The sequence below is a fragment of the Anolis carolinensis genome, chromosome 3, assembly GCF_035594765.1.
Source record: "Anolis carolinensis isolate JA03-04 chromosome 3, rAnoCar3.1.pri, whole genome shotgun sequence".
In the NCBI taxonomy this organism is placed as follows: domain Eukaryota; kingdom Metazoa; phylum Chordata; class Lepidosauria; order Squamata; family Dactyloidae; genus Anolis; species Anolis carolinensis.
The window spans coordinates 59,389,340-59,406,478 of NC_085843.1; the positions used below are offsets into that span (position 1 = coordinate 59,389,340).

Sequence of the window (17,139 nt, forward strand, 5' to 3'; positions counted from 1 at the left end):
AAAATCGCATAGACAGACTACAAACAGAGGCACAACTATGTGGCCCAAATGATTCATTGGAACTTATGCCTCAAGTACCACCTCCCAGCAGTAAAGAACTGGTGCGATCACAAACCAGCAAAGATAATGGAAAATGAACACGCAAAAATACTATGGGACTTCCGAATCCAGACTGACAAAGTTCTGGAACACAACACACCAGACCTCACAGTCGTGGAAAAGAAAAAGGTTTGGATTATTGATGTCGCCATCCCAGGTGACAGTCGCATTGACAAAAAACAACAGGAAAAACTCAGCCACTATCAGGATCTCAAGATTGAACTTCAAAGACTCTGGCAGAAACCAGTGCAGGTGGTCCCGGCGGTGATCAGCACATTGGGTGCCATGCCAAAATATCTCAGCCAGCATTTGGAAACAATAGACATTGACAAAATTACAATCTACCAACTGCAAAAGGCCACCCTACTGGGATCTGCACGCATCATCCAAAAATACATCACACAGTCCTAAACACTTGGGAGGTGTTCAACTTGTGATTTTGTGATATGAAATCCAGCATATTTATCTTGTTTGCTGTGTCATGCAACGTTGTTGTGTCAATAATAATAATAATAATAAATATCTCCATTCATGTTCAGATGACATCTAATCCAGTGGACTCTCGTGTATTAATCCAAGGATAAATGTTTGAAGGGTTGTTTGGACTGATCTCTAAATAGATATCTGACTTTAAATAGCTTAAAGTTAGAAATGCTCTCTGTTACCACTTTGGCCCTTAAAGCTCTAAGGGTCAAATGAAGAATGATACTGATTTTAGAAACAAAATGAATGGATATATTCTTACCTCCCATAAAACTTCTTTCATAAAGTCTTTTTTCATTAAAGTATCGTGTTATGCATGATATCACCAAGAATATAGATAAAAGAGTGAAAACCCAAAGGAGATATGACTCACACAGTTCTTATAATATTTGACCTCCCAGTCTAATCTTCGCTAATTCTGCCAAAAGTAAATAAGCAAGCATGTCAAGAGATGGCATTAATTAGCAGAAAAGAAGAAGCTTGGTTAATTTTGTAGGTCTGAAGAAACAAAATAATTAAAATGGTTGAATATGTCCCTTGCCACAGTGAAAAAAGCAACAGGTACCCTTGAATTACTCTGTAATAAAATTACACATTTTTCAATATATCTCAGTATGTTTAGAGAGTAGGTATCTCACGAATATAAATGTAACATGTATTTTCTCAGCATTAGTAGATTCTGGAAGTGTATGCATAATTTACTGCAGCTAGAAACTCTTAGACAAATCATAAGCATATTGGCAATCATTTTATAGAATCTAGCTTGACACCATGACATTTGTTGAAGAAGATGAGTTAATACAGCTGGGGTTCCCTTTACAGGTGCTTCAGTTCTAAATTATCCAGGCATCTTCCATGCTGACATATGCATTGACCATTCATCCAAAAGGCCTCCTATTTAGCATAATTGTGAAGGAAGCCCTTTACACTGATGCAAAAGTGAGACTACTAGGGGAATATGTACACACAGTGCTATAATGGAGGCACCACATAATCCTGCAATACTGAAATGATAGGTTAAATCTGTATAAACTTTTAGAGCTTTTGTTAAAGATTTGACCCTTGGGACATTTATGAGAAATCACACTTTTCTATCCTATTTCTTTTTTGCTCTTCAATGGCACAATCCTCTTTCTGTTTAGCATCTATCTTGTGTAGTAGTTGCAGACTGAAATCTGACACTGATTGGCTCAGTTGGTGAGAACAGACTGAACATTCCAGCTGCTATGGGAATGATGCTGTCAGAAAGTTTACAGATCAGCTTCTGTGAGAGAAGAGAACATGTTCAGCTTGGCTGAATCTGAAAACTTACACAGGTCTTAGGAACATGACTAGTTGTGCGCTGAAGGCTGAAAAAACTGCAGAGTGAGCCTTGGAGGCAGACAAACCTGGGATATGACAAGTTGAGAGACAATGTGATTGAAGAAAGGTGTAGATAAGGCACAAGGGACTGAGAAGAGAGAACCAAGGAAATGCAGATGAAATGAGTGAAGTTATTTGCATTTTGATGCAGAGTGTTTCTCCTGGGTTCCCAGTACAGATTCATGTGAAACTCACATTTTGGTGAAGGGATACTATAGATATTAAACTTTAATCTAAACCTTTACACAGTCTGTATGTACATAAAAATCAGTTATTATGTACATATAGTTAAACTTGGAAAAAGCTAATAGAGAGGGTTTAAAAATGCCACCCATCATATCAAAGCTATAGAAGTCATATCTGGACAATCTGTCCTGTTCTTCTGCAAGTTATATAGTATGATTCAGATTTGTATCCATATTCCCATGAAAATGACTGGTTTTTCAACTCTAGGACTCTTGTGAAGTTTGGAACTTATTCAAATCTTGGATTCACATGTCTCTAAATGTTATAATGCAGTTTTGTACACCATAAATGTATAGATTGACTATCGCTTGCCCGGAATTTGAAAATATTCCAAAATCCATAATTATCCAGAGATAGTGACAACTTTTCTTCCTGATGGTTCAGTAAACACAAACATTGTTTTATGTACAAAATTACCGGTATTAAAATATTTTTGGCTATATGCCTATACAAGGTGTATATGAATCATAAATGTATTTTGATTTAGACTTGGACCTCATCTCTAAGATATCTCATTATGTACTTATATGCCAACACAAGAATGTAAAAATCTGGGAGTTAAATATCCCCAAAATTTCTTGCTCCAATCATAGGACTATACAATTTGCATTTAAATTGAGAGAAGTGTAGCATATATAAAAGGTAAAGGTTTTCCCCTGACATTAAGTCTAGTAATATCTGACTCTGGGGGGTTGGTGCTCATCTCCTTTTTTAAGCCAAAAACCTGGAGTTGTCTGTAGACACCTCCACAGTCATGTGGCCAGCATGACTGTATGGAGCACCATTACCTTCCCGCCGGAGTGGTAACTATATATCTACTCGCATTTACATGTTTTTGAACTGCTTGATTGGCAGAAGCTGGGGCTAACAGCAAGAGCTCGCCTTCTCCCCACATTCGAATCGCCAACCTTTTGGTCAGCAAATTCAGTAGCTCAGTGGTTTAACCCACTGTGGCACCTGGGGCTCCATATATACCATATATACTTGTGTATAAACAAATGAGGTTGTGTATAAATCAGCCTCATTTATAAGATACAATTCGGTTTGGGTGGTAAATTTATTGATTTTGATATGACTAAATCAAGTGTTATTCTTTAGGGGGCAAACTGACCCTGACTGCTACAGTCATTTTCCACCCAGGCATTCAAAAAGGTCAGAAGTAGTGTCATTGTGGAAAGAGTATAGAATTCAGTGTATTTCCTAGATTCTCCCATGAAGAACTTTCATGGGAAATGGTTCCTTTTTATGAAAGATTAAGGTACAGTACTTACATTGACCCATTGGTAGGTTGGCAGAGATTTTTTCTAGGCCAATACATATATATTAGGGATGTGAACGATTCCATTTGGCAATTTGGGTTTTGGGGAAATTCAACAATCCAGGCTCTTCCATCTCTTCCAGACCCCCCCCCCCCGCCCCCGGTGAAGCACCCACTTGAGGTAAATAAGGCCAGAAAGGGAGAAGGAGAGAAAAAGGCAGGAAAGACTTCCCTAGGCCTCTTCTCCAGAAAGGGCCCCACTGGGAACTCACTATCTCAGCAGCATTTTGTGATGTATGAGCATTGAAGGAGCCTCTGTGCTCCCTTCTAGGACATGATTGGAATTGAGGTTTCTCTCTCTGTTTATCATATTCCTTTATCAGCCAATCAGATGCTTCGTTAACTGTGTCCATTTGCCTCCCCTCTTGTGGCATGAGTTGCTTTGGACTTCAGTTCCCAGAACCCCCTCTTGTGGTGTTTTTATTTATATAAGTTATGGTAAAAACTTTTAAAATCAGTGGATAGTCAGAACATTCTAAAACTTGGTAGACTTGCAGCTATAAATGTGGTCTACAAAGAAAGGCATTTCATTCTGATAGGCTTAAAATGATGACAGAGAAACAAGCCTCTAAAGCTTTCCCATTGGTGCCAATGGACCAAATCTTATTGGACCAAAAAGGCACTCTCCTCCCTATTTTGGGAATTTCCTGATAAATTGAATTGGGGGGGGGGGATGGCACATTTTTGATGTCGCACACCCCTAACATATAGTATTTAAAATGTATTTTAATATAAAAATAAAGAAATTGAAGAAATTTCATAAATCAAAGATATTAATGGACATGTGAAAGTGAAACAGAATAGAAAAAAATAGTTTTAACCTTGCTTAAGCACCAACCACTGGAAATATGGAATCATAGAATCACAGTTGAAAGAAATCACAAGAGCCATGTTGTGGCTCTTGTGATCAACCCCCTGATGTTTTATTTTTAAAGTTTATTTTTAAAATAATACCTCATAGCAATATTAAGTCTGCATACAGGTGCAGTTTATGAAGAAGAATGTGCTTAGTTTTCTAATTAAATGTTGATATTTAACAAATTTAAAACAGTTAAAATTCTCAATGTTTTATTATGGAAATATTTTCATTTTGTTCTTGCCTATTTACAGTGGAATAACAATTTGTATCAATGATAACTGTTGTTATGTTTCTAGAAGAGGATCTTAGAGTGACTGTGGAAAGGTTTTAGATTTCTCCATGCCAAATAAAATGGGCACAATCTAAGAACAACTTCAATAGATCTTGAGAAGCTGAGAATTTTACAATTAAGGGTGCAATTGCTGCTATCTAGACATAATATGGTGATAGTTCACCACAGGAACTAGAAATTGATTTTTTGATCTTTTGTGAATAGCTTTTATGTGTTTGTGTGATAGGAAGGCCACCCAGTAATTTATCTGTAGGGAAGAAATGACGTGAATTCAACCATTAAACTACCAATTTCTCCACTAAAAACTAGGCAAGGTTTTATTTGTCCTTGGTATATTATTCCCTAGTTTGCTTATTTGCCTTCTCTCTTTAAACGTTGGGAAATTAGAAATAAAAATATTAGAACACCTAAAAGGTTGGGCTAATAGGTTCTAATCAAATACTAGTGGTTTTTTTTTTGAACAATTATCAACCTTTATATCTTAGATTAACATATTATGAAGTGGGATTTGTTTTTTTTCCTGTTCTATTATTTTATAATGCAATAACTAAAGTAGTATTTATAGTGCTAAATGTTTAAAAGAAATTTGAAAAAAACTTCACATCCTCTCCCATTCCTGTCAATGATGTACTATATTTAACCATGCATAAAGCTTTGGCGTTAGGGATAATTTTTTAGATAACCAATGGGAAAAATTGATAGGGACACTGCATATGCCTTTCCTATTGGAGTTCTTTCAACTCCATGGGGTAAGCTACATGAAATATGAATTATTTCCCATTCTAAGGTCCTCCTACTAAAAAGCTAATAATTATGGAACATATCATTTTGTTGCAGAATTATGTCCAGCTAAGGTTAAGCTCCATGACTTTTCATAAGTAAGTTTTTATATAATTGCCACCTGAAAGAAATTGAGACTTTTCTTAACTATAGTTGTATGTCCATGAACATTAGTTGATCAATAATTGTGTGTATGCCTCTCCAACCCCACAGGATATGGCATATCTTATGCCTTCCCATCCAAAATAACGCTTCCAGATTTATACAATTAATTACTAGTGATGGGGACTGGTGAAACAGGAATGTGCCTCTTACATGTCGGCTCCAATGTAATACAATTTTTGTTCCTGGGTTATAAATGTCATTTTCTAATTATTCTATCATAAAAACATAGAAAAAGTTTATTAAACTGCAAAACTTAGTTTTTGCTCATATTTTCATTAAGGAAAATTACCAACCTTTGTGTTTCAGGTAATAAAAGGATAAAAAAACAAAAAAGGAAATTACTGGAGTGTAACAACTACTTACTAAGTAAGTACCAACTAAAGCTATAGCATAATATGTCAAGCGGGAATTTTACCAGGTAAAGCTACAATATGATGATGGAAGAAGTCATAGCCATACCTTTACTTTTTGTCCGAAAGCATGGCAACTATGGTCAGAACTATGCAAGTTCCTCATTCCTCAGTAAATGTCACTTATTGTACCAAGGGTAATGTAGGCTGTGCAAATCACCAAGGGAAACTTTCTTTTCAGTGAATGAACACATGGATGGAAATGATAGCAATAACTCCCATCTCTACTACTGTCTCCAAATGCTAAAAATAAAATACAAGAATTTTCCTTTCACTTCTGTTGATGTGTTGTAGTAGGTGGTAGCTTTGCCTCAGACACAGTTTCACCAGCCACCAATGAAATCAGTGTGAAAATGATAACATTTTATTCCATAGTTTAGCATATCAATATAGATTCTTTTTTAAAAAAAAAAACCTGCACATTATGAAACTTCAGTTTTAAAGATTTTGGTTGTATTGGCTGAATACCACTCTCTAGCTCATTAAAATTTATTTTGTCCCTCATCACTTGATGGAATCAGAGCAGCTTGTTGCTGCACATATAAAGAAGCACCCCAGGAAGTGGCACCTGTTATCTTGAATGGCATTTTCCCTTTCTCCATAATTACATGTATTCAAAATATTTGCATAAGTATCTTGATGACGTCTTCTCTAATTACAGACTTTGCAATATTGTCATGTTAATTTTAAGCAGTGTGGGAGAACATGACAAAGCAACTTTGTTCTTCTGATTACTCGATTCTTCTAACCCTTTACGGGACAGTTTAGCTGCTTATTAACCATCCTGGGTAAGACCAAGAAAAACACACACACACACATAGTTAGATAGATAGATAGATAGATAGATAGATAGATAGATAGATAGATAGCATTCATCATTGCTAGACATATAGTAAATGTAGTTAGTGTTAATCTTACTGGAAAATTTGGATTTAAATATAGATTTCTATGAAGAGCATTATAAATTACTCTACTCTATATGAAAACAGTCTACTGTCTAAATATATATTGCAATATCAAATCATTACATTACTACCATGCACACAAGATATTAAGTTGTATACTACTGCCAAAGACATCTAATTTATTATTGAAATTAGAGGTGGCATAATGTACTTCTCTGTATCCCTCTCTCTCGGAAATGGTTGTGGTCCTTTCTACACAGCACTCATAAACATAAAAAGTTCCATAAGGTATAGAACAATCTTTATTTTCCATCCTTGATGGGTGGTGTACATACACATTGTACAACAGGCCATGATAGGGAATGAACACACTTGTGTTTCATTTAGGGTTTTTCTCTTCTTGATCAAGGGCATGGGAATTAGCAATGGCATTTTTAGTGTTTTGTTCTGGTTGCTGCATCATGGGGATGGAGAAAGGTAAATAAGTTGTAATAAGTCTTATAGAAATTCATCTGCATATGGGTGATGTATCAACTCAGAAAAAGGTTATATCCAAATATTGGTATTTTAAATTTCAGTGTAATAATTATAACGATGATGATGATGATGATGATGATGATAAGAATTTTATTTCTTACCTGCCTCTCCTTGTGGCTCAAGGTGGGTTATAGAATAATTAATACACATAAACATTGTAAAAATAACACAATACAAATAATAATAATAATAATAATAATAATAATAATAATAATAATAATAATAATCTGCCAATTGCAAAAGGCCACCCTACTGGGATCTGCACGCATCATCTGAAAATACATTACACAATCCTAGACACTTGGGAAGTGTTCGACTTGTGATTTTGTGATACGAAATCCAGCATGTCTATCTTGTTTGCTGTGTCATAATAATAATAATAATAATAATAATAATAATAATAATAATAATAATAATAATAATCCCCCCGCAGGTGCCACCTTGACGTGGTGGGGGGGGCTTAGCTGCTCCAATGATGACTGAGGGCTGTGCTGGCGGTAGTGTAACTACCGGCAGGTCCAACCAAGCCAGAGAGGCCTCAGCTGAGGAGCACAACCAAGAGCACCTAACCCATTAGCATTATGGAGAAACAAACCCAAACGAAGTCTATACTGGCTCGGTCGTCGCCCAGGATAAAAAGGACCGCGGTGGATGCTGCTGATTCTGGACATCCATCGACAAGTGGGCTACGGAATCATCAAAACCCAAATGAACAGTCACAGAAGCGGCAAAAATATACAATGCCAGAAAACCGCACAATTATGAAATGCTACTACAAATCTGAACCTCAAAGGCGTGGCTACCAAAAAAGGATGCATCAGCTATGGAAACAAGAGTACCCTGACTCACAGATAACAGAACCCCGACTGGCTGACCAACGAAGATTCATAATCAGAAACAAAGTGTTCAGTGAAGTTGAACTCGAAGAAATCCAGAAAATTTGCAAAGTAGATTACCATCAGACCACAGCACAGACAGCAGCAGAGACTCCAGCAACACTTGGAATGGTGGAACAGATTGAACCAGAAGAAAGGGTGGAGCTTTTGCAAGAATTTGAGGAACCAGCACTTGAAACATCTGTTGAACCACCAGGAACCTTGACAGCAAGACAACAAGAGCTCAAGGATAAGATCATGGCTCATGCTGCAGCAAATGCAATAAGACAGCGGCTCCCAACTCTAAAAACAGTGACCAAGAGACACCTGGCGCCTCTCATGAAAGATGTGAATGCAGCACTCTCCACTGTCCAAATAACATCAATTGAACAAACAAACCAGTTTGCCTACAGTGCAGCAGTGATAGTAACAGAAGAACTTGGGCTCCTACAACCAAGGCAGCCCCAAAGAAAATCGACTGGAAAACCAAAGTGGAAGGTCAGGCTAGAGTTGAAAATCAAGAAACTTAGATCAGATGCAAGTAACCTGAAAAATATGAAAGAGAGGAAACTGAAGAATGACAAAATCAAGCAATACCTGATCCGAAAGTACTGGCTGAACACCAGAAAAATTGAAGAAGCTTTGGAAATCGTGAAAGAACAAATTACAGCAACAGCCAGAAAAATTGAAAGGTATGAAGCCAGAATCATCCAGTACAGACAAAATCAACTGTTTCAATCAGACCAAAGACGGTTCTACCAGAGTCTGAACCAAACAACAGACACAGTAACCATAAAGCCAGAGAAAACTGCAACAACAAAGTTCTGGAAAGAACTTTGGGAAAATAATAAAAACTACAACAAAAACGCTGGGTGGATAAAGGAGTTTGAAGGAAAATTCTCACAGAACAAAATGGAACTGATGGAAATAACAACTGAAATGATCAGCAAACGAGTGCAAAAAGTCAAGAACTGGACATCGCCTGGTAGTGATCAACTTCATGGATTTTGGCTCAAACATCTGATTAGTTTACATGGAAAAATGGCCCAACAATTCAATGAGATGCTGCAGAAAGGAAGTATCAGTGAATGGCTAACAACTGGAAGAACATACCTGATACAAAAGGATCCAGCAAAAGGAGCAGCACCAGGAAACTACAGGCCAATAACGTGTCTGCCCACTATGTTTAAACTACTGACTGGCATCATAGCTGACAGAATTCAAGACTATCTTGAAGAAAAAAACATCTTGCCAGATGAACAGAAAGGCAACAAATGGAAAAGCAGGGGCACAAAAGACCAGTTATTGATTGACAAAATGATTCTGGAGAACTGTAAGAGCCGAAAAGCTAATCTTCACATGACGTGGATTGACTACAAAAAGGCCTTTGACTCACTCCCACACAGCTGGATCATCAAGTGCCTGGACGCCATCGGGATTAGTAAAAACGTTGGCACCTTCATTGAAAACATGATGGAGCACTGGAAAACTGAACTGTTTGTTGGAAATGAAAGCTATGGACTTGTCAACATCAGGAGAGGAATTTTCCAGGGAGATTCATTGTCCCCTCTGCTTTTCATTATCGCCATGATCCCTCTGTCAACAATCTTACAAAAAACAAATCTCGGCTACCAAACATCTAAGAATTCTCACAAAATTTCACATTTGATGTACATGGATGACCTGAAGCTATATGGGAAAACGGAATCTGAAATCCAATCTCTGACCAACACTGTCCGAATTTTTAGCACTGATATCAACATGGAGTTTGGTTTGGACAAATGTTCGACAGTGGCATTGAAGAAGGGTAAAATAATTGAAAGTGAGGGCATCAATATGCCCAATGGCCAAACAATAAGGTGTCACCAGCCAGAGGCCTATAAATATCTGGGCATATTACAGCTGGACAACATCAAGCATGAACATGTGAAAACTGTGGTCAGTAAAGAATACACACAAAGGGTCAGAAAAATTCTCAAAAGCAAGCTCAATGGAGGCAACACCATCAAGGCCATAAACACCTGCGCCATACCTGTCATAAGATATACTGCTGGCATTATAAACTGGACACAGATGGAACTGGACAATTTGGACAGAAAAACAAGAAAACTCATGACCATTCATCATTCACTGCACCCTCGCAGTGATGTTGACCGGCTGTATTTGCCTAGAAGATCAGGGGGCAGAGGACTCTTGCAAGTAAAACAAGCAGTCAAAGAAGAAGAACATGCCCTGGCAGAATATGTAAAACAAAGTGAAGAACCTGCTTTGATTGAAGTCAAAAATCAGAAACTCCTCAAAGCACAGCAGACAAAAAACCAGTACAAGAAAACCGCACTACAAACTAGAGCTGACAGCTGGCACAACAAAACACTGCATGGAAAGTTCCTTGACAAAATTGAAGGAAAAGCTGATAAAGAGAAGACCTGGCTCTGGCTCACGAATGGGACCCTGAAGAAGGAGACAGAAGGCCTGATCCTTGCAGCCCAGGAGCAAGCCATCAGAACAAATGCAATCAAGGCCAAGATCGAAAAATCAGCTGATGACCCAAAGTGCAGACTGTGCAAGGAAACCGATGAAACCATAGATCATATCCTCAGCTGCTGTAAGAAAATCGCACAGACAGACTACAAACAGAGGCACAACTATGTGGCCCAAATGATTCATTGGAACCTATGCCTCAAGTATCACCTCCCTGCAGTTAAGAACTGGTGGGATCACAAACCTGCAAAGGTTGTGGAAAATGAACACGCAAAGATACTGTGGGACTTCCGAATCCAGACTGACAAAGTTCTGGAACACAACACACCAGACATCACAGTTGTGGAAAAGAACAAGGTTTGGATCATTGATGTTGCCATCCCAGGTGACAGTTGCATTGAAGAAAAACAACAGGAAAAACTCAGCCGCTATCAGGACCTCAAGATTGAACTTCAAAGACTCTGGCAGAAACCAGTGCAGGTGGTCCCAGTGGTGATGGGCACACTGGGTGCCGTGCCAAAAGATCTCAGCCGGCATTTGGAGACAATAGACATTGACAAAATTACGATCTGCCAACTGCAAAAGGCCACCTTACTGGGATCTGCACGCATCATCCGAAAATACATCACACAGTCCTAGACACTTGGGAAGTGTTCGACTTGTGATTTTGTGATATGAAATCCAGCATATCTATCTTGTTTGCTGTGTCATACAATGTCGTTGTGTCAATAATAATAATAATAATAATAATAATAATATAATTAGCACTGATATAATATAATATAATTAGCACTGATATCAGATGGAGTTTGGCTTGGACAAATGTTCGACAGTGGCATTGAAGAAGGGAAAGATCATTGAAAGTGAGGGCATAAATATGCCTAATGGCTAAACAATAAAGTGTCACCAGCCAGAGGCCTATACATATCTGGGCATATTACAGCTGAACAATATCAAGGATGAACATGTGAAGACTGTGGTCAATAAAGAATACACACAAAGGGTCAGAAAAATTCTCATAAGTAAGCTCAATGGAGGCAACACCATCAAGGCCATAAACACCTGGGCCATACCTCTCATAAGATATACTGCTGGCATCATAAACTGGACACAGGTAGAACTGGACAATTTGGACAGAAAAGCAAGAAAACTCATGACGATTCATCATTCACTGCACCCCCGCAGTGATGTTGACCGGCTATATCTGCCTAGAAGAGCAGGTGGCAGAGGACTCATACAAGTAAAACAAGCAGTCAAAGAAGAAGAACATGCCCTGACAGAATATGTAAAGCAAAGTGAATAACCTGCTTTGATTGAAATTAAAAATTAGAAACTCCTCAAAGGACAGCAGACAAAAAACCAGTACAAGAAAACCACACTACAAACTAGAGCTGACAGCTGGCACAACAAAACATTGCATGGAAAGTTCCTTGACAAAATTGAAGGAAAAGCTGATAAGGAGAAGACTTGGCTATGGCTCACGAATGGGACCCTGAAGAAGGAGACAGAAGGCCTGATCCTTGCAGCCCAGGAGCAAGCCATCAGAACAAATGCAATTAAGGCCAAGATTGAAAAATCAGCTGATGACCCAAAATGCAGACTGTGCAAGGAAACTGACAAAACCATTGATCATCTCCTCAGCTGCTGTAAGAAAATCACACAGACAGACTACAAACAGAGGCACAAGTATGTGGCCCAAATGATTCATTGGAACTTATGCCTCAAGTACCACCTTCCAGCAGCAAAGAACTGGTGGGATCACAAACCTGCAAAAGTATTGGAAAAAGAGCACGCAAATATACTGTGGGACTTCCAAATCCAGAATGACAAAGTTCTGGAACACAACATACCAGACATCACAGTTGTGGAAAAGAAAAAGGTTTGGATCATTGATGTTGCCATCCCAGGTGACAGTCGCATTGATGAAAAACAACAGGAAAAACTCAGCCGCTATCAGGACCTCAAAATTGAACTTCAAAGACTCTGGCAGAAACCAGTGCAGGTGGTCCCAGTGGTGATTGGCACACTGGGTGCCATGCCAAAAGATCTCAGCCAGCATTTGCAAACAATAGACATTGACAAAATTACGATCTGCCAACTGCAAAAGACCACCTTACTGGGATCTGCGCGCATCATCCAAAAATACATCACACAGTCCTAGACACTTGGGAAGTGTTCAACTTGTGATTTTGTGATATGAAATCCAGCGTATCTATCTTGTTTGCTGTGTCATAATAAAATAATAATAATAACGAATGTATTACCCTCCTCCCTGCAGCTAGAGGCGGGATACAATATCATTAAAACAAGAGAGAAAACACTATTAAAGGCCTACCACAAGTTATGCGGAGTTAAAATACAAGTTAAAATCCACGGATAAAAGGCAGATTTAAATTCACAATGTAAAATTGATTATGAAAGCCTGCTGGAAGAGAGAAGTCTTCAATTGTGTCTTAAATTCCGACAGCTGCTCTAGCTGTCAAAGCTCTTGAGGCAGGTTGTTACAGTCTTAGGACAACTGATGGAAAGGTCCTCTAGGTGATGGCTGCAAGTCAGGATGCATCAACCAAAGCTGATAGTAAGCATTCCTGATTATCTCATCAACTTGGGCTGACTTTTGGAGAGACAGATCCAGGAGCACTCCCAAGTTCTGAACACAGTCTTTCAGGGTGAGTGTAACTCCATCCAGAATTGGTCAACACGCTTCCATCCTGAGGTTAGGACAAAAACCTCTACCTTTTCAATTGATTCAGTATCAATTTGTTTTTCCTAATCTAGCCCATTATCCCCTTCAGGCATTCATTCAGAGGAGACACGTTATCCTTAGCCTGCGCTGTTTTGGTAAACATGGAGAAATATATTTGGGTGTCATCAGTATATTGATAGCATGTCAAATGTATTGAGAATACAATAGTACTTTGTTGGATGCTATATAACAGCTCATTTTTAAGGAGCAGCTATGTCCAAGCACCACTGTCTGGAACCTGCCTAAAAGGTATGACCAGAACCACTGCAACACTGTGCCTCTGATTCTCATCCCCTCCAGGTGTTCCAGAAGGATAAAATGGTCGATTGTCAAAAGCCACTGAGAGATCTAAAAGCATCAACAGGAACATGCACCCCTTGTCAGTGTTAAGACGGAGATCATCCACTTAAGGGACTACAGTAGTCTCAGCTCTGTATCCTGCTCTCAAGACAGTTTGAAATGAATCAGGGAAGTGTGTTTTATCCAAGATTTCATGGAGCTGAAAATCAACTGCTTTTTCAACTAATTTGCCCAAAAAGGAAGGTTAGACACTGGTCTGTAATTATTTAAGCCTAGAAAATCCAGGGGGGACTTTTTAGCTGTGGTCTAACTACTGTTTCTTTTAAACAGAGTGGAATATTCCCTTCCTTTAAAAATGCATTGATAATTTGTTGTATTTGAGATCTAATTGCATCTCCTCCCTGAATGACCAGCCAGGAGGGACAGAGATCAAGAAAGTAGGTTGTTCTCCTTTCTCCAGAAGCTTGTCCACATCAGAAGTGCTCACTGATCCAGCATATTCCCATTCACAGAATTGCTGGACACCTCGTTTTTGTTTTCTGTTCCAATTACAGTATCTAAGTCAGCTCTTATGAGAAATATTTCATCTGCAAAATGATTTTGATTTTTAGAGAAAACAGAAGATGGGTTTCTAAATAATTAATTTACAGAAATTAATTTAGGCTGATGAGGAATATACTCAAATGGCATATTTAATACCTGGGATTATCTGACCCAGAGTTTCCAGAGTCTGAGAGTCCAAGATTTGAGTCTGGATCTAGTTTATGGCAGAGTTCTGGAAGAACTGGATAGAAGAATGATTGAGAAATGCCAAAGGCAAGAACAAGATGACATGGCTGACCAAGAGGGGGTGCCACCAGATAATCTACCAGAAAATGAAGACGGCCAAGAAACATCTACATTTGGAGTCAAAACAAAGGCTTGTTATTCCTGCAATAGATGAGGTCATCTTGCAAGGAATTGTGCCCAAGCCAAGAAGATGCCTTCCAGAGAAAAAATTTCCCATGGAAAATTTGTTAAATGTTTGTCTCAATTTTGAATGTGAACAGTGTGAAAATATCCTTGATTGTGCAATTTGTAAAGAGGCCAATGTCAAACAGATTCCAGCACCAAAGAAATCCAAAATCGAAGCAAATGAATTGTTTGAAGTAATACATGCACAGTTATTTGGCCCATTTCAAAAGAGTGAGAGGAGGTCGAGATTTGCTTTGGTCCTAGTGGAATTTTTTACCAGGTTTTCATACATTTATTTCTTAGAGGAAAAAATGTGAAGTTCTACAACAGATCAAGAGATGGCTTAGCATGGTAGGAGTATACAATAAAAATGTAGGAACATTGATATTTGACAAAGGGGAAGATATGTGTGACAATAACTTGTATGAGTTTTTAAGTGAAAATGAGATTACAAATGCATAGAATCTTTTAAATCTTCTGAGGAAGGAATAGCAGAAAGGAGAACAGAGTTACACCAAAGAATGAAAGTATGCATGGAGAAAGATTCTATTAGCCCAACTGGGTTGTGACTTGAATCTTTGCACATATCTAATTTCATAGTTAATTGTTTATGGTGTGATTCCATAAGAGAAACTCAATTCAAAAAGATGTACAATAGACCTCCAAATCTGAAATTCCTAAATAAAAATGGTCAGTATGCAAATATATTTATATCAGCCAACCAGAGAGACAAAGGTGAACCTGACTGGCAAAGGATGCATTTCCTAGGGGACTTCTGTGACAAAATGAAATTCCATAGGTTATACAGAAGAGTGAGGTTTTCAAAGGTTGCATATTTTGATAAAGATGCAGGTTGGGATAGATTGCACTTGAATAAGAAGGTTCTTAGGAATGTCAAAGAAAGGACAGAAATAGGAGAAAGTTCTGCAACTGGAGGGGTGAATGTTCAAGAATCAAAAGGTCAAAAACAGTTAAAAAGGAGAAACCTTTACTTCTTGAGAAGGGAAAGACTCAAACACACACAAAATGTGAGGCCACAAAAGAAAGATAGCATCACCAAAGTTACAACACCCAAGTCTTCAATTAAAAAAGAGCTAGATATAGAGGGGGCTAACTGAAGTGTATGCAATGATGAACAAGCATATTTGCCACTACTTAAAATCCCAAGACTGTCTAAGGCTAAGAAAGAGGAGTCTGGTTTGTTTGTTTGTTTGTTTTTTGCAACGCAAGCCAATTGTGTTGTAGTGAAGAATGGAGGGGATGAATGCTTAGAAAGAAAGTGCCTGGGTGTCACAGTGTGAAACAAAGTGCAAAAAATAGTTTTACCAAGAAAAACAAGAGTGGAGGTGATGAGAAACAATGTGAGAAAGATGTACCTATAGACCTAGTTGTGGTCAAGTGTTTCAATAACAAAAATAATGTTAAAGTTGCTAGTAACACAAACTTGTCTGAATGCAGTTACATGTTCATAAGACATGACAATAGTGAATTTTAAAGGTTACTTGCAGAGTGTGTGGAAATACAAAGCTGAGTTGTTAAAGGTATGATTGAGGAGTGAGAGAGTGTAAAAATGGAGACAGAATACAGCCTATATGTGCATGATTAAATTTGCAGTAGGTGACAAAAGAGAAATGTGTTTTTATGATTTAAATGTGATTTTTCAGCATTTGCATAGTCAAAGAAACAGATGGGACATGCAGTGAATGAAAAGAAAAATGAAGTGTAAGAGTGAAATGGATTTCCCTTAGCCAGTTGAGGAAGCATTCAATAGGCACACATTTTGGAAATCAAATTAGACACGTAGAGACAAATAAGTCAAAGGAGATGAATAAAGAAAAACAAAGTTTCAAAATTGTTTATGTTGTGAGTTTTAAATGTGTTGAAAAGTGAAGACATATGAATTGATTGTAATAATAAATATGCATTGAAAGATTGTGAATGTGACAGGTTGTTGAAGAAATATCATGAAACAGTAGTCTTTGGAAATCTATGAGACAAAATTAACTGTGTGATGTATTACTAGGAATGAAACTAAGTGTGTTGAAATGCTAGCAAAGTGTTCATGTTATGTTAAAATTTAGTATGTTTAAACTAATACAATTTTCAAGAGGGGATTTTCAGTAAATGATTGTGTTTGTGGAAATAACATGTAATTTAAACTGAATATTTTAGTAGTGCATGGGTTAAAACAATGGAGGTGTGTAGAATTGATAGAGTGCCACATTTGGAATTTCCTATACAAACCGGAAAAGACAGACTGCTTTTCTCTTTGCCTTGTCACTTTCCGCTATGACTTAAGAGTAGACAAATGTGAAATATAGCCTTGT

At 37.9% G+C, this 17,139-nt stretch overlaps 1 long non-coding RNA gene across 1 annotated transcript; it reads left to right on the forward strand.

Moving 5' to 3' along the window:
- The first annotated feature begins 5,855 nt into the window (after positions 1-5,855).
- On the forward strand, positions 5,856-16,056 carry LOC134297416 (uncharacterized). The gene is made up of 2 exons (XR_010004145.1): positions 5,856-5,970; positions 13,859-16,056. It is a non-coding gene; the product is annotated as an uncharacterized LOC134297416 (long non-coding RNA).
- The last annotated feature ends 1,083 nt before the right edge of the window (positions 16,057-17,139 follow it).